Source organism: Barbatula barbatula (genome assembly GCF_947034865.1).
Source record: "Barbatula barbatula genome assembly, chromosome: 11".
Taxonomy (NCBI): Eukaryota; Metazoa; Chordata; class Actinopteri; order Cypriniformes; family Nemacheilidae; genus Barbatula; species Barbatula barbatula.
Genome location: NC_136774.1, coordinates 14,980,290 through 15,004,620, shown reverse-complemented (window position 1 = coordinate 15,004,620; position 24,331 = coordinate 14,980,290).

Below are 24,331 nucleotides of genomic sequence, written 5' to 3'. Positions count from 1 at the left end.
CACACAACAAGGCTGTCCGAACTCTTAATGACGTGTGTTTATGAATAGTGTTTTGGAGAAACTCACAGTTTGTGTTAAAGGTTGCATGTGTGCTTGTTATCTCAGATGTTATGCATGCAACTGAACACCACATGTAATACATTTCTTAATATAAATAGTTCAAACAGAATTATCAAACAAAAGTCCCAGCTTTCAAGACCACTATTAACAATATATAAGATACAGATCTTTACATTAACACATCTTAAATGGAAGATTTTGACTTGAAAATGAATAAAAGTAGTCAATAAGAACCCATCAGACACTCAAATGTGTGTGTATGTGTGATCCTGTTAAAGCTACCATGTAAGGACATTTTTGGTCCCTATGAGGCTTATAAATTAAACTAAATTGTGTTTATTTGATAATATAAAAATGCAGAAAGGTTTGTGAACATATACAAGATATACAGTCTGTACAGAATAAAAATAATTGTCTATAGACACTAAAAAATATAAAACCCGCCAGGTGTGTGTGCATGTGCTAATATTGAATAAAAGCTAATATCTGTGTCTTAACAACATGCACCAAAACATCATTAAATCACAATGTTCAGTGACATTCACACAGGCTAATACGGATTAGACAGAAAACAACATTTGCATTTCCTGAAGGAAATATCAGTGCTTACAGAACAGCAAAAAGTTTTGGTTTGAGCTTTTATAATTTGACACTATCTTTGCAGTGTTAAGATTAGACGTCAAAAAGGAAAAACACAATGCCAAAAAACCGGGTCAATGATTTGAAATTAATTTTACATTTGGTTACCACCCGTAAGCAACATTGTACTGATGTCTACTGTACAAAACAAAACCGTTTAAGGATGATTTATTTGCAGAATATTGCTATGGAAAAGCACTGTAACTAAGGGTGCAGCAGTAAGGCTAATATCTCAAGACACTTCTGAGCTCACTAAGACTCTCTGTGTATTGATATGTATTCATGAATCTTCTAGGTTTAAATATTAATTGCCTGTGCTTTCCAAAGGCAGCCTGGAGGCTATACAGGAAAGCACCTTCTGGAGGTCCTCACTTTTTGCTAAAACTTTTCATTCACTTATATTGAATGCATAACACATCACAATATGGCCCACCTCAACCTACCCACTTATTTGCTCCGTTTACTTCTGCATCATCGCATTTTCATATAACATATGGCCAATGTTGATTGTCTCGCCGAAAAAATTGATTTACGCTTCACTGCGTGATGCGCTTTTGCGCAACATTTCCTACTGACTGAGCGCTGATCCAGGCAGATATCACACATTTGATTTAGATTTGATTCTTTTGCTAATTGCTATCCATTTCAGGTTGTCCAACTCGATTACTATTTATAATTAGTGTAAAGCTTTCATCCACAAAGCAAAGCAAATTAGCTCATAATACGTGGTTATCGTTGATGATCCTTTCAAGATACATAAAACATGATTCGTTGTGTTCCCAAAAAGTCATTATAACGAATGCTTGTTTGTAAGCAGCTTTTTTGTTTAGACGCTGAGATAAGTAATATTCATGACAAACTCATAATTCTCATTAAAACAAACCCTCAGCTGAAGAGGTGGTGTGACCTGTCCAGATGCTCACCAGAGGTCAATGAGTGAAAAGCACTCATTGACTCATTGACAATGAGTCAATGAGTGCTTCTCAATCACAAGCATCGCCAACTGCCGTCCTCGTATCATTAACCGCACAAACATCAATGCCTTGACACTCCCCTCATCCCATTCCAAGACTACGAATTGTTTGATATGCTTCTGTTTTCATTTCTTCCAAGCAATTTTACAAGAAATATTAGACTGATACTTGTAGTTAAGCACAACAGAGAACTCCACACACATCTCCCAAGCATAGAAAGAGCAACGTCGGAGCAATACGTTTTTGGGTGACAGTTTGTTCAAAAGTAAACAAACTCTTTGGACAATTAAACAGATAAACATTTGGATTCTGCAGTGTCCTGGGGTGTGGATGTACATGCAGCCAATGAAATTGCATAAGTTGACTGTTTGATGCGCGCCAATAGCAGGCTGGAAGGACAATGACCCCTGATTTCTTCTCACACCCCAAAAGATTCATGCACTGCTGGACTCATGACAGCACACGTCTGGTGGTCCACTCAAAGCCTCACATCGATAAGCTGGCTCATTTTGTAAAGCATGCACAAGGCCAAGAGCTTCTGTTGTTTTTGCTTGCTCTCAAACAGACACTGAATGAAGGATCAGACTAGGCCGTCTGGCCCCACAACAACATTCCCATCAGAACCGAACGGTGACAACCCAGCTCCTCCACCAAACCACTCCACGACAGTCCTATGCCCTTAAAATGCATTATTCTCCAGCGACTGTGTGTCTTCATTCCCTGCCGCAATGCATAGAGAGCAGCCTGTATACTGCTAAAAATAGAAATGCAGCCTCAAAATGTATAGGTTTGATTACAGACGCAGTGTCATGGCCCGAGACTGATAAAAAGAGAATTAAGCAATTCTTAAACTAAAGAACTAATCCAAACACGTTGTCTTGCAAAGCTCCATTACTCGAAGGCCACATTAAAGCTTAAACTGGTCTAATAAAACCATGTTTATTAGTGTTAAGACTGGAATTAATGAAGTCTTGCTGAGGTGAGCTTCGCTAGCAGAATGGTTATTTTGAGCAAACTCAACTGGCTGGATTTAATTAGCAGAATAGCAGGAAATATAATGATCTTGACAGAAAATGTATCTTAACAAGTTTACCTGTCATATAATGATGTGTCAAGCAGTTAGAGAATGTTATAGAGATGCTTTAATTATGTTAATGTAAAGTATGTGTAAAAAGGAGCATAGACAAATAAAGTACGGTCCAAAAATGTGTATAGACTGGATAATGTGTAATCCCAATTTTTGTCCATCTAAATAAAAATACTGATTATATTAGAGATTTTACAATTTATACACACCTTGCATCAATGCCACATGTAAAATATTAAAACTTAATTTTGACAATCTCCACGTCCTCATTCCTCACGTAACGTAAGTGTATTGCAGTTTTCAAAGAGTTTATTTAAACTTGCAAATAATTTTATATTTTTTGGTTGCATTTGTGAGTTATGAAAAATGTAACTGCTTGTGTAAACTAGGCAAGTCATATCAAAATATCAATACATTTATCAAATTGAATCATATCGTCACATCGCAGAAATTTCAGAGAATCAGCAAATATTGGATCGTTGGCGATGGAAATCGACATTGTACCGTAAAAAATATTTTACAGATTAAAAAAAGAAATGAAATTAAAGAAACCTTCTTCTAAAAGATTCTTTGGGAAGCAAAACAGACTATTTTGAAAGACGTAAACAACGCCAGTCCTAAAGCCATTGCTGTTTTTTGATTTTACATTAATTAAGTATGTTTGTTCATTTTGCTATGCTCTTCTGGACCAGCGTTTTTCATGTCTTTCAAAATGGTCTATGGCATCGCTGCAAAGAGGCCTAAAACAAAAATCTGCATATATTTCAAAAATTGAATGCAACCAATTTGGAAAGCTTCTCAAACGTGCCTATTGTATTTAGCTGGTACTGTGCGATCTTGTATCCAGGCAGACTTTTAAAAATCTGTGTGCCCTGACTGATTGGAACTGGTGATTTCATCAGATGTGCATCAGACGGTTGGTGAATAGACTGCAGGTGTGTGAATGTGTGTGTGGGGCTTCGATGGTGTATCGTTTGAGTCTTAAGCGTGTGCACAACCACCACGGACCCTAGACAAACCGACGAGAGTGTCTCGTTTCCACCTCCAATATTTGTATATATCTAACATTAGACTTTCTGTACAACAGACCCCATATTTCATATATACTGCTGAAAAAGAGGGTTTATTTCAACACTTATTCATAGCGTGAACAGAATTTTGCAGAGTAGCGTCTTTCTGCACTGTAGTCAGAGTTCATATGTTACAGCGAAAGCACAGGGGCATTATGGAAAGACAATATCAATGCTTCTTCCTCCCCGCCAGAGTCTCAGAGCTGCCTTTGGACTATACATATACATCTCACTGTCCTGCACCTGCTGGGGTGATCAAGAGCAGCTTTCCAGAGATTAATGACAGTGTACTAACAGACCCAGCGCAACACAACACAAAAAAGCACACGCACACTGTACAACCATATAAACATCAACGCTTTGAATATCACAAAGGCATGACAAGGCAAAGACAAAAACACGACTTAAAAAGTGAGGCACATCATTGCTGCTCAATCGAATCATTCTTATTATAATGCAGAGACCTGACATGCTTCCCTGCATCTCTCTTTATATCTTGTCCCCTTCTCTGTTCTCCTTCTGTCTCTTGCTGACGTGAATGAGGAAGTAAATGAAAAACTGAACGATGGAAATAAAATGCAGAAAGGAGAAAGAATGGCAGGCAATAAAGAGTAAGTGTGGCTGATGGTTGAGTGAGTTCGTGAGTGAGCCCCGTCTTTCGAATCTGGTCGACTTTAAATTACATCTACCTGCACCCACAGCTGTCAGGTTGAGGTGGAGATATATGAATCATATTTTTGAAAGACAGATTAAAATTGATTAAAGTGATGTGCTGTTAATGCTGAAAGCACAGTTTTTTGTGTGAGGGAGGGGTCAAATGAATATGAATGGAAATTGTTTGAAGTGGGCAGCCTTCATCCATAAAATAATATTCATGCGAATATGTTGTGTAGTAATTATGTGCATGGAATACAATCAATGTTTTTCAACAAAAACAGCATTCTTGATGTTCACGTGAATCTAATGTTAAAAGACAAAGCAACACTAAGATGCATCTATTAAAAGGATTGTTCATCCAAAAATTAAAATCCTATTATGAATTACTAGCCCTCTAGTTTATAAACCTGTATAAATGTCTTTGTTCAGTTGAACACAAAGAAAGATATTTGGAAGAATGTTGCTGACATGTAGCTTTCCAAAATCCTACTATGGTTGTCAATGGTGCCTCAGAACTGTCAGTTGTTAACATTCTTCCAAATATCCGATATGGGAATTTTTAAAGGTTTGGACCAACTTGAGTAAACGATGGCATAATAATTTTTTTTTTGGGTGAACTATCCCTTTAACATGAACACTATAGCAGAATAAACAAAACACAGGTTTGGTGAAGAAGAGTATTGCATTATTTTCCTGGGAGAGGGTGTAAGCAATAATGCAAGCAGATGCAATAACCTCACATCTAAAACCTCATGCAACTGCATTTCTACGGTTGCTCACGGAAGCCAAAACACATGAGAAAAAGCATTGTGAAAACATAATATCCGAATCACAGACATTCGTTTTTTTCACAAGAACACTGTGTTAGCAGTGTTAATACATACTGAACACATGTAATTTGCTGTGAAATATTTGTAAATTAAATATTTATGTAGTTCTAAAATATTTGTGCATATAGTTGACAAAAAAGAAGGTATTTTAAGAGCATTGGATGTGTTGCTGCAATAAATGTCTTTATAAGAAGTACTATTCTCCTAGAACACAATGTCCAATTTTATCCCTTGCAAAAAACAACACAAACACTCAAAAGTAATGACCGAATCTAAAAAACTAATTGCATCTGCATGTCTTTATGAGAACACAGCCTTGTGCTCACTTTAAGGGTTGCTGGACGGATTTTCTTTGAGCAGGTATTGACAATGACCCCACATTCTTAAAAGACATAAAAGTGTAAACTCCTGTAGGATCAGCTCTAAAAAAGACGGGTCGTGAAAAAACAGTACGGTTAGCATTTTAGTTTGGAGCCTATGGGTCTTATGAGAACCTGAGAGTGTGAATCACCATTTTACCGATCCCCACCTGCTGGGAAACGCACAAGCGTACAATTACCCCTCCACTCACAGCTAATCTTCTGAAATGAATCATGTTATTATGTGTGGAGACATGGATAATTTCATGCTCTAGTCCTTTTCCTCCTATTTTTGAAGCAAATGTAACATCATGCGAAATTCAGAAAGGACAATTAATTTTCAGTTAATATCTTTTCCTGGTGAAGTCTGAATTTCGTTTGTCTTGCGAACACAGGAAATGATCCCTAACAAGCATTCAAGCTATTTTCACACTGTATTTATTTGATTTATAATCAACATTTGTAATGTTTGTAGAACCGATGCTATGAAATGGAGTTCTGCGTCTCGCCTCTGACCCACGTGCATAAGGCAAGTGTAAATTCTTAAGGATGACAACTGTGTCTCATCAACGATGGTTATATGGGTACAAATGTATCCCATAGGCGTAACATATTTCACACTATGGCCACATTTACACCTGGTATTACCATCCGCCTCAGGTGAACCGTTTACCCATCTCAAATGTGTCTCCTGTGACCATTCGTGATCAGACTTTCAAGGGTCGCTTCCTGATTTCATGACTACACACAAATAGACTGATTCATCAGACTAGGTTTGTGTTAGGCTAGTGTCAAATAATATACATATTTATATTTTATGTTAATATAACTTATATTATTATATTGTTTTATTGAGTAAAATCTTTATTAAATAAACAATTTGTTGAATTTTGTTGTATGTTCATTTAATTAAATAAACAATTTGTTGAATGGGTCCAGCAGTTTGGTTGCATTTAAAGTCCCCATGAACCGGAAGTTGCGACCGTTTTGACAGTTGAAGTGGGGCAGTTTAAGGATGCTCCGGCCATGCTGTCAAATTTACGTCATTTGAGAGACGGTCATTTCATAGCGGAATTGCATTTTCAGATTTTGAACTTAACTTACATACAGTTTTTAATGAAAAAGACCCACATTGATAAGCTATTTACTATAAATTCTGCAATATTTCATGAAAAAAAAGATCATTTTTAATAATTTTTAAATATCATTTTTAATTTCACTGGGACTTTAAACAAACCGTGCGGTACATTGACATCTAGCGTTTGATCTTGGAATCGGAGTCTAAATTCAAAATATTGGAGAGACAAGTTTAGCCAAGAAATGTTTCTTCTCGGTTTCTTTTTATTGTTATCAGAAGTAATCTACAGGCACTCTGTTGTTTGTGAATGTGTATCGGAAGTTAAGGTGGGGTTACACTTCCGTTTGTTTATGTTGTTAATATGAAACCGTCTATAAATCCATATTAAGATCTCACTGAATCTGGTGAAGAGATTTATTGGTTAAGCACCAGCAACTAAGCACACTGAGTGTGCATCCTTCACGTGATGTGGCAAAGCATGTTGATATCAGAAATCTCATGCATGCAAATGTACAAAATGTATAAGCATTACTTCTACTGTAATTCTCATTCTGCTAATGAACCTAATGAATTTGAAAAAGCTAAGGCGAATAAGAATTAGATCATTGTTACTAAAACTGGCAAACATGAGACAGACTCATTAAAACATTGGCTTTCCTTGTGTGTGTGTTAATGTATGTTTCTCAAGTTCTATGACAGCGATAAATCTAACACCTCCAGAGAGAGACACAACATATGTTAGAGCTATATTGATGCTTTACACAGAAGCTGCATCACTTGAACCCAAACACACAACATCTAAATTAATAAATACACAAAACAGCATTTTCTCACAAATTCAAACAAAAAACATCTCTTTCTTAACAAACTTTCCTTAATCCAGCCCCTCCCTCCTCCTGAGGCTCTGCCTCGTCTCTACAATTTGACTGAATCTTCTCTCTATTCATAATCCCTGTACCGCTGTGCTGCTTTCTAATAGTCCTGTGATATAACAAACACGTCTGTCCTCCCATGAGAAATTAATGTTCTGCTAATAAATGTCTAAAAGGTCATTTTCTTCTGGGCTGAAATTAAAATCTGCGCTCATCTGCAGGTGCATATGACTCCGACTCTGACAAGGTGTTATCAGATTTTCTCTTGGCCTTGCACCATTGTCGATTAATAGAGTACCGGTTATTTTAGCCTCAGACAGCACTCTCAAAATCTGTTTACTAACAGTCTGACACATTGCATCCTAAACTAGAAAAACACCGGCACCAGTTTTATGAGAATTGGCTGAATTTAAGCTTTAAAAGCAAGTAAGAACAGAACATCAGTCGTAAGGAAACCGTTGGGAGTTCTGGGTGAAACAATGAAAACTTTTGAGTATATATAATTACCAATCGGCACTTCCATTTAAATGTTTCTACTGGTCAATGATGTCCCAGAAATGTCAGTTGCTAACATCCTTTGAATTATCTTCCGTTGTGTACAAAAACCTGTACAAAACAAAGAGAATGAACTGTCCCTTTAAGCAAGTCTGAAGTTAAAACCAGCATAAATATATGGAAATAGGGTAAAAACTATTTTTTACCTCGCTGAAATAAATGTTTGCTTATTTTCAGCATAAACAAACTTAGTTTTGATAATGTTTTCAGAAAAACAAGACTAAATATTAAATATAATTTTACTTCTCATTTAAATGCATTTCATTTTTTTTATTTACTTCCAATGGAGATTAAAGCACCATTATTTGAATTCATTTTTAAAACTTTTTTAATATTGTGCTATAAAATATTTCAGATAACCAGCTACAGTAACTGTTCACATTACTGTGGTCGGTAATATTACTTATAATACATTCTCTTTTTGTACAATCAGATTTAAAAACCCTTATTTTCCCTATAGTATTGCTATAATATTAAGAAAGAAAGAATAGTTATATAAGAGAGTTCTGAGTGCACTGGTTTAGATGCGTCATGACATTTTATCTAACCTGTGCCCTTTAACAGACCTGTGAAAAGTGATACTTTCAGAAAAAAACGAGGTGAGAAAGATCAAGAGAGAGTGAAGGAAAACAATGACTTCAGTGATAAACCCACTTAAGACTAAGTACTTCAAACGCTGAGGCAAAGGGAGTCAAAGGTTAATGAAAGGGCACATTGGTGGAGGGATGAAGACATGACAGAGGAATAAAAAACTTGGATTACCCAGCTCTGATATCAAAGAGTCTCGGATCACGCTCTCTCTCTCTGGAATACCAGAGTCTGAGTTTGATCAAAATGTCCAAGTCTTCACTGACAGTTAAGGCAATAAAACATCTCTGAGAAAACACATTGACAACAAAGATGTCCCAGTTATGATCAATTAGCCACATGATTACATTTGCATCTCTGGTGTTATGTGTGTTGTATGTAAATTGATTATTTCACATTTTCTAAATCGTAATCTCCAGCCACGATCCAGACTGCAGGAGTCAAGAGGTTACAGAGATCAGAGAGATGATTCATCACACCTGGATCAGGAGAAACACAGAGAGGTGGAAAGAGAAAAGGATGATGTTATCTTTGAGGACTTTGATAAATCACACTGTGTATGTGTATGAACGGCTCCTGTCTTGATCACGATGGGTGAGACATGGACAGAGGACCCAGGTGCAGACAGCGGGTAAGGGGTTAACAGAAAACTTTAATAATAATAGAAAACAAACACCCACGAGGGGGTAACATAATAAAACAGGGATGTATAAAATAACAAGACAGGACTAAGAATAACTACACTTAAACAAGACTAAAAACTATACTATACGTTACTATACGTTACTATACGTTACTATACGTTACTATACGTTACTATACGTTACTATACGTTACTATACGTTACTATACGTTACTATACGTTACTATACGTTACTATACGTTACTATACGTTACTATACGTTACTATACGTTACTATACGTTACTAACAAGACACATGCACTCACCACACAACCACAATGTACCAGCACAAGACGGAAGACACAAGGGCATTAAATAAGGGACCAAATCAAGATGGGAACAGGTGAAGGGCATGAATCAATAACGAGGAGACGAGAGGGCAGGAACAGAGACGAGACCGGAGAGAGTGTATGGAAGGCCATAAGGGCCATAAATGCCTCTCTCCACACAAAACATAAGACACTGTCATGATCCTGCCACTAAACCAAGAGAAACATGACATGATGCGGCAGAATCATGACAGCTCCACAGATCTATCAACAAAAACTCGGGTATCAAAAACAGTATCTCCACTGTTAAATCCATAGCGGCATGTTAAACATTTCATGGCGTAAGTTGTCACAATGGACACCTGCCATTGCACAAAATTTACACAACAAACTGTTTTTATTGTGTTGACAGAATTTGTCTGATTTAAGACTTTTTTAAAGATGTTCAAAACCAACGAAATCAGACATCATGTATAGCTTAGGGGATAGATTTTTTTTACTGCATTTATTGAGATAGAGTATGTGTGACAACTAGCCCCAGTCTTACATAAAATTCACTTGCAGACAAAAGCACACACAATAAATCATAATTATTCCATAAAAGGGAGCTGAGAGGTATTTTCCACCTGTCATTTCTTTTATAGGGCAGAACCCATCCACAGATTCTCCCTTCTGATCGCCTGCTTCGGTTTGGATGTTAAATTGCCCATGCAGAATTAATGACCACCATTTGCCTATAACACTCCATTACCCCGGGTGGAGGCAGATGGGCAGCAGAAAAAGGGCATCGTGGGTAGAAGAGTCTCTATTCTCAGTCTCTATTCTCCCCTTCATTGGTTCTGCAGATGTGATATGAGGCTATTCACTAGCTGAAAACCACCGAAGTCAGACATCTGATTTTACCCTGGCATCTGCATAGAATTATGTTTAACAGCACTGGGTAAGTGTTGAACTCGTATAAAATAGATTTCAAGAAATAACATAGAATAAAGAACTGCAAGTCACAAATTAACTTTGTTTACAATTTCTGATAATGCTGAACAACCAACAATCCGTGATAAAAGATCTCCGCGGATAACAGCCCGTCACATTCAGGCCAGAGGAGTCGATGTGAATGCCATAGTTCTCACAACATAATACCTGAGGGTCCTTTCCAGCAGATAACCGCAACAATTCTACCCCAATCCACTTTCTTTCGGCCTCTCTGAGCCTGTCTCAGGTGTGGAGCAAACGTCAGCTCCCGAACAGTCTTCAGACATCACGGCACAACAGTAGCCTGAGACTGAAATCTGGGGAATAGAGGAAAGAAAGGCAGATTAGGGTTTATGGAAATGAGTCTTTTAGAAAGCCTGTGGTTAAACTCTAACAGGGAAATACAGTTTGTCCATAGACACGAGTTTGAAATGAGAGCTTCTCTCAGTGCAGGTGTAGGTTTGGTTTTAATATGATTAGGAGATTGTTTAAACTAAAAGAAAAGAGAATGAAGAGAAGGGTGAATGTGTAAGAGAGAGAGAGAAAGAGAGAGAGAGAGAGAGAGAGAAAGAGAGAGAGAGAGATGTCAGGCAGAGTGTACAGCGCCCCCTTCTCTCACTCTTTTAATTAACTTCAAGGGTGAAGGTGTGAAATTTAATAAAGGGGAATTAATAGATGCCAAAATGAGTGTGCTGGCATGAATAAATTACTTTCAATCAGAGAATATGGTCTTGCATCATTGTCCTGACTATGTCTGTGTGTGTTCAGATCAAAGCAGATCGAGAAAGACAAAACATATTCCATTTCTGTGAGGTTGGGACGAATTGTCTGTGTGGGACTTTAAAGCAGGTATTTTGTTTAGGCATCTTAGGAGGTCCTACAGTATAAAGAAGACAAATGAAATGTTTCTGGGCTTTCAAATATTTCTGTATTAATTCTCTGTCCTTTCTCTGGGTTGATGAGAGGGCCGGAAAAACGTGACAGATTGACTGACAATCTGTTAACCCATCACCAAATGTGCATAATGTTGAGACTCAAAAATGAAATACTTTAAAAATAACAAAAAATTAAAATCACAAAAAATGGAGATCCGAGGTCACAGAAGGAGATTGACAATAATTTGGTAAATAATTATAGTAAATTAATGGTGACAGGGTGGACGATTTTGAATTTGAGATAATAAGCCTAGTGTTCAATATTGTAAATCTACAAGGTGCTTCTTTTAGGCATTAGTTGTTTTCTATAGAAAATAGTAGTAATAGGGCTGACATTTTCAGACTGTGTCCTATTGGAAAACATTGCAAACATTGCAAAACAAATGCCAGAAACATACATAAAAGATTTGGGGGACACGTTTAGAATTGTTTAGGGAAAACACATTCTGAAGGCTGATATAAGCTATTTATTATTAAAGTAATTTTTACATATATGAAATGCACAAATGGCACCCGTTTTGTAGAATGACACAGTTAGCTAATACCATAAAAACAGAACAGAGGGAATGCAAATGGTGTGTGATAGATAACTACAAAAAGTTTCCTTTGAAGGAATTTATGATAATTTGATAAGAGCTCAGCCGGCTGAACGAAAGAGAGAGGGAGCAGAAATCAATCAGTCGAAAGCCAAGATCCTTTTAAAGATCTTAATAAGATGTTAAAAACAGCTCGGTGGAAAGCTCATTTATGCCTGCTTGGTCCGAGATGTTTTACTGTTATTGATTAGTTTGGCTTCTGTGTGCACTGAGCCACAACAAACAACAACAACTACTTATGTCTAAAAAGTTACACACATCACAAGCGCACACACACATTCAAAGTCCTCGGCAGACTCATCTTGGCATATCATTCTCCTTGATTCATTAAGAGTCCTAGCAGGATCCCTCTCATTCATCTTCTCTGTGATGAGAACTCTGATTGTCCACCCTGATGGATTCGAGTCTAATAATTGAAACCTAAAGCTCCGGATTAAAATCACTATATTACATAAAAGTTAAATCGTCTTTGGTAATTCACACTTTTAAATTCAGGCACTAACCCAGGTTTTGAGTTTCTTCACGCAAAGCTTTCATTCAGTCTGTGATCCTCAGATTTAATTTAGCACATTTGTAATTGTATCGTGTGTGCGTTTTAAGCACGAGTTGTGACACGGTGAAGCTTCAACAATAATGAAGAAATATCAGTGATGGCGTCAACTGACCTTGCTGTGTGTGTACTTGCTGTGTGTGAGTGTGTGTACTTGTATGTGAGTGTTTGTAGATAAATGTCTTAAACCTTGTAAGAAGGTCAAAGAGCTTTGTATCGAATCAACAGCAATGCCCTCTCTCATGTTTACACACACATCAGTATATACACACAAAGTACTGATATACTTTAAATACTTCAGACAGCCTCCAAACATTAACATGATTATTGGTGTAATTAAATTGTATTTAAATTAATTAATTGTTATGAATTAATTTAGTGAGATGTAAAATAGGAATTTTCACCAATTATACTTTAAAAACATTTACATCCACATGACTTTTAATGTTGGCCTTCTCGGGCACCAGTGAATGTTTAAACTCGTGTGAAAAGATGGATCTCAATATAATAAAGTTACTGTATAGATAGGGCTCAAAAATGCAGAGGATGCTGGAAAAGCACAAATCTTGCAAGCGCTGCAGGATTTTCTGAAGACCAGTGTACAGTTTAATATAAAAACAGTCATTGATCATCCAGGTAACATTACATAGTAGGCTATTAAGAAGTTTTGGTTATTTCTGGGTTATGTATAGTTAGTATTTCTTGAACTGAATTCTGTTTTGTAGACTACGGTAAACATCGATTTATGTTAAATTGTTTGTTCAGGTCAATATTAAAACACTTTAACCATGGCCGTTCAAGAAAAGTAAACTGTAGTAAACTAACATTTGACGGACTGGGAGATTATGTATGAAAAAATGATCCCTGACCTCTTCCCAGGTGTTCTCCAACCTCATCAGGATTATTCAAATGACTTATGCTGTTTTATTGGTAAATGGAGGTTGCAAAGAAGTATTGAACAATAACTGTGTCCAACAGGTTTTAGATGAAACATTATTTCATAACGTGACTTTATCCTCGCTTGAATGAAACATTATAATTTTGTGACTTTTTCCCCCATAAAACATGAAAATTATAAAAAAGCTCTAGTTGATAAAATTTACCAAAGGTCTCAAAAATGTTGACCACCAATTTATAGAAAAAGGTGCAAGATTATAGAGTGCTTTGTTAAATAAATATTTCTGGATGAGGTGAGCTGTTCCTATTGCTCAACTGGCAGAATATTGTGTTAGCAGTGCAAGTCATAAGTTTGAGATAAATTTTACAGCTTGTCAAATACATAAATGATAACCTATGTTATCATATATAGGAAAAATGTTAACATACAGGTATATGTGACATATGCTATAAATAAAAATGTTGCCAGGTTTACAAAACCAAATGGGGGAATATGCCAAACATTTTTTATTAACCAGAGACTAAAAATACAAGCACAAATGATTCTAAACCAGTTACCAAGATATGCGGCCTAGTATCAGTCTGTGTGTGTGTGTTACTGAGAGAGTGCTCTTTCTGCCTACTGTCTGATTGACCAGATAGCTGTACCATCTCGTTTATAAGCTCCGGGTGAGAAGACAGGAAACAGGGTCTGGCCAGGCGAGATATTCGCATTACAACTAGTCAAACTCTCTCCCAGAACCGAACTCCCACATGCTGTCTGCTCTGAATCCAGCTATCACACTTCCGCCCTCAAAATCATTCTGAAAACTCTTGTGCACTTCCTTGGGAAGCTGGGAAACTGCTTTCTGGGATCTCACTCTTTAGAAATTAGTTCTTCCAAGATGATAAAGATAGACAGGTAGCTCATAAGTGGACAGGTGGACATACATAAACTGCTATCAGAGGAATGCTGGGCTGTTTGAAGATCGTAGTGTTTGGATTTTGGATATTGTTGTGTTCACAGGGACAATACATGTCAAATCGGTGATATTGTGGGGGCCACCTAACATCCCTTACAAGTTAAATTACTTATCAAACACAAGCTATAATAAAAAACAATGCCTGAGGTGTGTGTGTGTTTGTGTGTGAGAGGGTTTTGTTTAAGATATTGCACAAAAAAATAAAGAACAAAAGAGGCTTCTTCTGACATCATGTTTGAAACAACGAGATGAAAATGAAGTGTGAAGATGCCACTGTGCCTCTCCATCGCTCCAGTCGTCTCAATATGAACTGACGTTTACATGAGACACCTTCAGGAAAAAACTGAAAGAATCAGGGGCTACAAGGTCATGTTTCCATGGCAACAGGAGCGTGAAGATGATAAGTATCCTCCTCTTCCTCCCCTCAAATGCCAAACCTGTCCATCCTCATTAACCTCTGAGGTCTCACTCCCCCCCCCTCTCTCTCTCTCTCTCTCTCTCTCTCACACACTTACTTATAAGTACATAGAGAACAACTGATGCCATGTCAGCAGTAAAAAATAAGCAGTGGACTTGTGTTGATCTCAGCTATAATGCCTCCTCATCCTCTGCACATAAACATACATTTAAAAAGTCACCCGCCAATTGAAGAAAGTGGTTTTGCGGAGAACCTGCGAGGCCAGATTTGGAGAGGAAAAAAGTGAGGGTGGTGGAAATCTCTCATAACAGAAAGCTGGCTGAACAAGAGCTTTACAGGAGATAACTCGTCCCCAGGCTGAGGCGCGTTCTGGATGGCCAGTTTAGATTGGAATTTTATTAATGGCACAAGCTCCTTTGCGCCTTTAAAACCAAAGTGTCGGGACTAATTCAAAATCAGAATAACATGAGGATTATCTCTGCTCTTTGGAGCGTGTCATATTTTAAAATTGCTGGACTGTCTCAGGTGTTAAGAGTGGTGGGCTCTGTCTCTCTGCTGTATTGTTCTGTCCATTTAAGATCTTTAACTCAGGTGTGTAGAGCACATGCATAATCTGTACTTTTATTCAGGAATGCTTTACTGGCAGAATGAAGAATAGTTGCATCTTTATTTAACCCTACATATTTTATTTTAAATGAATTTGTAAATAATATGTTATTAAAGTAAGTAAAGTATCCTCATAAAACCAAACATGCCAAGATTTGTATGTGTCGCAAAATGGCATCTAACCAAAAGGGATAGTTCCCCCAAAAATGTCCCTCTTGTAATTTCAAACCTGTATGACTTTCTTTCTTCCGCAGAACACAAAGATATTTTCAAAGAAGGTTGGTAATGGAACAACGGCGGTGCCCATTGACTTGCATTGGTTTTGTATCCATACAATAGAAGTCAATGGGTACAGCAGTTGTTTGATTACCAACATGCCTAAAATTATTTTGTGTTATGCAGATGAAAGTCTAAAATTAAAAAATGTAAGAATATTCATTTTTAGATGAACTAACCCTTTAATGCCTATTTCTAGCATGGAATTAAGGATTGTAGTCACTGAATATAGTTATCTTTAATGCTAACTTACATTTCTTTCAGATCTTGAAAGCTTGTCTAAAACTAGTTGCCTTTTGAGGTATCTTCGAACAAAACACTGCTGTGAAGTTATTGGCTGGACAGTGAGACACCTGCCTTAGGTTTCAAACACAGCCTGAGATTTTAACACCCTGCTGTTGAAAGAAAGAAATGTATAAATCCTATCTCACGAAAAGCAAGAGAATCACAAGGAAAAGGGTTAAAGGCTACAGGGAGACACAAATAGAGACAAGTATGCCACACATTCATTTATAATGGCAATTACAAGTGTCTTTTCTTTTGTTACACCTTTTCTTCCTTTGGTGAAAGGGTAAGTTGTGAACATGACAGATCTGATGTCAGAACCATGCACTAATAAAGATTCAGTACGATACATGTCCCATATTTTCATAACAGACCATCTATATTGCCCAGCATCCACTGCACCTCACAACTGCACCAAACATCAGCCTGCAGTGCTCACTGATTAGAGTGCTTGTTCTTTGCCACTGTTTCACACTAATAATAGACTGGTCTTGAAAAATGTAAAAGGCTGTCTCTCCTACTTTCTCTATTACACACACAAACCCTCAGACACACACTCTTGTTGTCTGCGCTTCAGTGGGGCATGAAATAAGTGACTAAGCACTGACCCATGCGATTACAGGAGAGGGGTTCGGGGAATCCTATTTTTAAAATGATTGATTTGGACGGGCCCATTTTTCTTTCACTGAGATTAATTTGCCTCCAGGTTCTACCGCTGCAGGCTACTGCTGTTACAAAACACAGCATTAGAGCAGGTGGGGGGTTAACACGAGTGGTCTCAGAGTCTTTTAGTCACAGCGGTGGAACAAGAGCAGAACTGTTTATAGACCCCGTGAAATCTAAATGAAAAGAGGGGTGGGGCTTTTAGAGCATTCTATTAGATTTGAGGCATTTTGCATGCTAGCGTACACCTACATTTTGACTTTTTCCATTTGAATGGGCGTTTTTCTCTACATTGAAAACAGACTAAAACGGTTGATGACTCATCATGCACTACACAAATGTGTCCATTCAAATACCACCCTGCGACTGATAAACACATAACAGACTATTTTAGGCTGTGATATAACTAAAGCTTATTTGGTGTTTTTAAACTATCCATGGCAAGAAACTCACAGTTTTCATAAACAGATGGCAGACTTTCTTTGGTCCTTACTCATATATTGTGACGTCTACTTAAGTTTAGCGTTACTATATTTGGATCTGTTGTAACAACCCATTAGGGCTGTTAATTGTGTTTGTAAACCCAGATTAGATTTCATTGGGTCCATTTTGGTCGCACAATTGCTTCACTGACTCTTGGAAATCGCAAAAGCTCTCTGAAAAAAGAATTGAGAGAAGTCTCATGACTGATTCCTTTGCCATTTTAACATAACATGCAGTCAAATCAATCTGCAGAAATGTACAGGCAATCAATCAAGCTTTTAAAGTGCTTTTTTGTAATCAGCACAAGAGGGGATTCAAGTTCCCAAAAGCAGAGAGAGCAGGACAGATGGAATAAGATTTTTGTCTAGTACAGATGTATTTTGGTGCATCCTGAGTTGGGTGTAAAGTCTGTATAAAATGAAAAGTCTCCCTCTCACTGCAGTATAGAAGACTGCTGAAAGGTTTGTGTTTCCGTGGGCATGTGTATTATTTTAACGTATAAATGAAACAAATTTAAGAACATGACAGAACGGCTCCAACAGAGGTTGAAGTATTTGAGAAATGCTACATTTTAAGTTGGTCAAAACAATATTATCTTGGCAAATTTGAACTGGTCGGGATTCCTCAAGAAAATTAAAACATCGGACTGTCAATGCAAATTGTTGGTTTAGAGGTTATAAATGCGACAAAATGAAGACTTCTGATGACATTCTGCACAATAACATTTGTGTTTAAGGTACAGTTCTTCAGCTACCACTAAGACCACTTCAGATTAAAGATGAATAACAGGACTATTATTCTTAAACACCGTGAGTGCCTATTCTACCAAATGGCCACAATAAAATATGCTAACTATTAGTCTATTATTTTATTTTGTCCTTTTTATCTTGTTGTTATAGGCTAATATCATTTTGTATTGGTTAATATTATAATTGTTTTGTCAAATTTGTTAGCAAGATTTGCTCACAATGTGCAGAGCAACCAAGAAGCAGACAACAGGCCTACTGCACACATTAAGGTGTGATAACTCAAGTCCAGTTTATTGATTCCGTTCATGTTTTTAAGGCTCTTCAAAATCAAAGATGATTTAGAACAAAAAAAAGAAACCTTGAAACCATACACTTAACAAAACAAGCTGATTCAGCAATTCAGCTACATTAAAACACAACAAAAGATGACAAAAAACATTCTTATTCAAACACTTATCAACAAACAACAATAAAAGTTCAACATCAGCCAAAGCAAATGAAGGATGTATTTCAAAACAAAACCACGGACATGATCACCAGGACTGGGGATCCTGTCTTCACGCTGCTCCGGCCCTGATGCTCCTCTCAAATGTCAGGGGAAACGTTTTAGTTTCTCCGCTTATAGCACAAATAAATTGTGGGCGATTCCATAATGCTGGTGACAATTTTATTACCCAGGATTCAGCACACGCGACCGTAATTCAGAGAGTGGCAGTGACTTTTGTCTGAGGCTTATTAAAGACCATATTTCAGTTAGATCATAAACGGCACAATCACCTTTATTGGTGGTTTTAGAGGGTGGGTGGTGTTCCACAGCTATGACTCACCGGCCGATTGGCTGGACATCATAGCTGTCCATCGTTTCCGATGATGACGCTTGTTCGGGGGTTGGGGAGGGGATCAACGACATTGCCGTTGGTGCCACTTCTCGTGGGCGTTGAGGCCGATCCTTGAGCCGCACACTTGTCCACAGGTGGAACAGGGGAAACCGAAGGACAGAGGAGCCCCAGCTGCCCTCTGGTATCTTCGTCTGCGTCTCGCGGCTCTCTGCTGTTGGTCTTTGTCGTGGATTTGTGAAACTACTCATACAGCTTCAAGCTGCATGGGATTGATGTTGGAATACTTTAAAGTCCCTTGGTGTAGTCCTTATAGCGCTTCTTTTGTCCGCCAGCTGCTCGTTTGGCGCCTTGTAGTTGGCCATAGAGGACTTGGCGGGGCAAGCGGTGGTCCGGCATACGGATGGTATGCCCTATCCATCGTAGGTGTTTCTTAGCCACTGCGGCTTCCATGCAGAAAGAATTGGTGCTCTGTAGGATTTCCGCATGTTGGACTCGGTCCATCCAGGAGAGGCCGAGGATCTTCTGAAGGCAGCGGATGTGGAAGGATTGCAAGAGGGTGATGTGTCGGCTGTATGGAGTCCATGTTTCCGCCCCATAAAGCAGGGTGGAGACACACACAGCATTATAAACAGCAACCTTGGTGCTGACCCTCAGATTTTGATTTTCAAAAACGAAAATCCTGCCTATGCCTATCCCCAAAGGTAGATTTGTGATCAGGGTTTACTCCCCTAGCCACTGTACCCCTCCGGGTTTACACATGTGGCAGTGGGGCTGCCTTCTTCAGACTTTTCCACCATTTTGGTGGTTCTCTCACACCCACCATTTTCCGGCGACTCCATCGTTGAGGCGTTTGGGATCACTCTTAGTCTGGCCTCTATCCTTTCACCGGTTCGGCATGGGTGGCCCTACCAGGAGTACAAGACTCCCGCCGATGTTGCTCTAGGGGTCAAGGAGACACGCAAAGTGCCCCACCACGATAAGGTGGTGATCCGTCGGGACTCACCGGCCGATTGGCTGGACATATGGTATGTATATCAGCATTGATGATCTAGATAAAACTGTCCGACAAAGCATTGCCACAAAAAAACTTGTTCTGGCCAAATTTCATGCCACATCTCCAACACAACACTTTATACATCATTTTAGCAGCTCTGTCAATTGGTTTGTTGATGATTCACATCATAAATAAATCAGTGCATATAATGAATCGATGGTCAAATCCACTATTGTTTCAACGCAGATGAGATAGACTGACAGAACGGTGTCTTTACAATCAATACTGTAGACTGGTTTTGCAATAAGTTGTTTTTTTGTGTGATTGGATTGACCATTAGAATGAGATACACTACACTGCTGCAATTCCATAACTCTATTCAATGATAAGCCCCTTTCACACAGAGATACTGGAAAATACATTTCGTTGCACTGTACTTGTATGTGTGTAATGACAATAAATTGAATCAAATCAAATCAAATACATGGAAAATGTGTCCAGGAATTTGTCCAGGGATCGTTAGATTTTATTAATTCACACTGCGAGTGATTTTCTGGAATCTGTCCGTGCGTTCACACACATCTTGTGAAGATCCCGTAAAGAGACATGATGTAATATATTGCAATGTAATGTTATGTTTTTTTTTAGTGAAAATCGGGTTGATCACAGTGAAAAATATTTCCTTGCAGTGATTTTAGGTGGCTAAATAGAGCAATTTGTTATTATTACTGCCTTCCTTTATTTAGTGATAACTAGGCCTACAAAATCTCTTTTTTTGGGGTTATTATTCTGTAGCATATATAGTTGCCTGTTGCAAATGACAAAGACGTACATTTTAAAACAAACTTTTTTATTTATATTTTGTATTGGTAAATACAGAAGACGAATGAGGAATTAGGCACAAGAATGTAAGGTAGGCTATAGCCAGTGGCGGATTAACCATACAGGCAATTGGGCAAGTGCCCGGGGCACCAAAATGAGCAATACAAAATAAAAAAATTATAAATGTATAAGCACTTGTTTTTTAAGAATTAAATCACAAATCTTTGCAAAATAGGCCTGGCACCATGTACGGGTGGTTCTGTCCTCCAAATGGTTCTGTCCTCCGCCAACATTCTCGCCCATGTTATCTGCTTTGTTACATAGATTTTAGTGAACTAACATTCGGCCAATCACAAGTGAGTGTTATTAGGCTATTCGTCTTTCGTGTACACTTTAAGCTTCATACATGGCATGCGTCAGAAATAAGCTGGTATAGTGCCGATAATGTATGTTAAAAGTTTGTGAAGTTAAGGGCACTATTTAAGGTCCAAACCCGAGTTTTAAAGTGAATGTGAGGAACTGTGTCATCACTAGCAAACAATTAATATGTGTAACAGTTACTTTCTAGTGAAGTACACTTTTAAGGCAGAATAAATGTGATCGTTTAGGAGTCTGTAAGAAGACTCCTTACAGAAGAATACTGTGCTTAAAAAGAGCGTTTGAATAGCTGTATGTGCAATGAAACCCGTCTGTTTAGTGCGTCTCTGTAGCAGTTAAAATAGCATGTTCTTTTTCTAAATAATCTTGCTATACATTGTAATCTGTTGAATGTCTCTTTGAGAATTAAAGTCCCAATGTCCTGAAAATCTGTACATTGTTCCATTGTACCCCTAATGTGAATACATACATGCAAACTATACACAGGTTTTATATATATATATATATATATATATATATACATATATATGTCCCTGTACATTTGTGGCACGAACAACATTTACACCTGTAAAAAAAAGTTGGTAGTGATTTATTTTCACTACATCAAAACAAGAAATGTAACATAACAAAATAAAGCAGGTGCTCCATAACTACAATTGGCCTAATTGTTACTTGATGAAAAGAGTTGTTTTTTTGTGTTCTATTCTACATGTCATAAAATAGCAATAGTACGATAGGTGCTAATACAAAGTTACTAGTTTCAACAAAAGCTAGACCACTACCTGTTGAGAGAAGAGAGAGGGTTAGTGTTTTTATCCACAGAAGAGATGGAATTTAAGTAGTTTTTTGAAGGTTGTGAGAGATGTGGTTGAATGGACTGTTGGAAGACAAGGCATGCTGCTGCGTTTTAAACCAGCTGAAGTGGTTTGATAGCCTCCTTCCTTTGCAGGAAGACCAGCAAGGAGAACATTGGACAAGCACCGATCCCTGAGGGACCCCAGTGATCATGTGGTGAGCAGTGGACAGCAAGCCTCCATGATACCTTGAAGGATCTGCCGGAGAAGTAGGATTGAAACCAGCAGAGAGGGGAGTCTGAGATTCCTAAAGGTGACAGGGTTGCTAGCAGTATCTGGTGATTGACTGTGTCAAACACTGCAGATAGGTCTAGCAGAATCAGGTCTGAGGATTTGGATTCCACCTTGGCTAGCCGCGGTGACCGATAGCAGTGCAGTCTCAGTGGAGTGGTTTATTTTTGAAGCCAGACTGCTTGTCATCCAGTAGTTTGTTCTGGAACAGGAATAAAGAAACCTGGTTGAAAACTGCCCTTTTAAGAGTTTAGCAATAAAAGGGAGGAGAGAGACAGGAGTTTCATTCTTATAAGTTTCATTCTAATAAAATCTTTACATTTATACATTTTTTAAATACATTTAAAAAAGATTTTAGCATTTAGATTTTGTAACCATTTAGGAATAAGCTCACGCAGACCGAAAATTGCACATAATGCTACAAAAACCATGTTTAAATTGTTTAAAATGTTTTTGTTGAGAAAAACAAGCACATAAATGTTCGGGTGAAAGTTTGGAATTAGTCTGTTAACAGTATCTGCACAGAAACTTGTGGGCTTTTCTGCTGCGCAGCACCAGCACGATTTACTAACAAGCAAAAATTACTCGCTTAACTACATTGGTATTCATTGCCAAATTATTTAAGATTTATTATAGATGTGTGTCATCACTACACAGCTTTTACGGCATTGTTTCTGCCTTTTGGGGCACTTGCCGGGACTGATCCTATTAAATTTACTAGTACCCCATTCTGGATTGATAAGGGATGCGTTTGTGTTTACACCAAAGGCACTTTGGCAAAAAAACTGCTGTGTGAATGGGGAGATTGTAAGTCCATCCTGGACAGCTTATTCTATTTTAGTGAAGACCTCCCATAAATGCTATGGTTTTCATAATAGACACAAAGATAAGATTCACCATACCCTACCTCTAAAACTTTACCTCACAGAAACGTGTTTACGGTATCAAAATTATATTGGGTTGATTCATGTGTTTGAAACAGTGAGAAGCACTCCAAATGTCCTCAGAAGTAAGTTTAGACACACTTTTATTTCATGTCTGTCAGGACCATTGCTGTCAGATTTACATATTCAGTATTTATCCACTGGCAAAAAGTTGGTTTGACGTTGGACGTTCAATAGCTTTAATTTAGGGTCAGTCTCCAAAATCACTTAGGCTTTACATTAATATACACATTTCTACCTTCAATAGCTTTTGAAGGAAATCACATAGAGTCACAAAACTACCTGTACAGGGTTCATGTGGGTGTCAGCTATAATGCAAACCCTTTTCGATTTTCGATTTATTCAGTAAACTGTCAAAAAATATATCGTTATTGCTTTCTATTTCACACCCGCATGGGATCATGCACAAAATATACCATTATTTAAAGCTCAAAAGCATTTACAGGGAATGACTTACAAAAGTCCAATAACTGAACACCGTTTGTTTATAATGAACACCATGTTCAAGCATAAGGGTGTCCATCAGTGCACGTGGCACCAGGACACCCTAGGCCGCAGGTCGATGATCGACTTTGTGGTCGTTTCATCTGACCTGCGACCGTATGTTTTGGACACTTGGGTTAAGACAGGGGCAGAGCTGTCAACTGATCACCACCTACTGGTGAGTTGGATCCGATGGCGAGAGAGGAAGCTGGACAGACTCGGCAGACCCAAACGTACTGTAAGGGTCTGCTGGGAACGCCTGGCCGAGTCTCTTGTCAGAGAGATCTTTAACTCCAACCTCCGGCAGAACTTCAACCGGATCCAGAGGGAGGCTGGAGACATTGAGTCCGAGTGGACCATGTTCTCCACCTCCATTGTCGAAGCGGCCGCTCGGAGCTGTGGCAGTAAGGTCTCCGGTGCCTGTCAAGGCGGGAATCCCCGAACCCGGTGGTGGACACCGGAAGTAAGGGAAACCGTCAAGCAGAAGAAGGAGTCCTATCAGGCCTGGTTGGCTTGTGGGACTCCTGAGGCAGCTGATGGGTAGCGGCAGGCCAAGCGGACTGCTGCCCGTGTGGTTGTGGAGGCAAATTCGCCCTGAGTACCTCAAGTCTCTGGATGTTGTGGGGCTTTCTTGGCTGGCAGTCGGGGACAGTGCCTCTGGGATGGCAGACCGG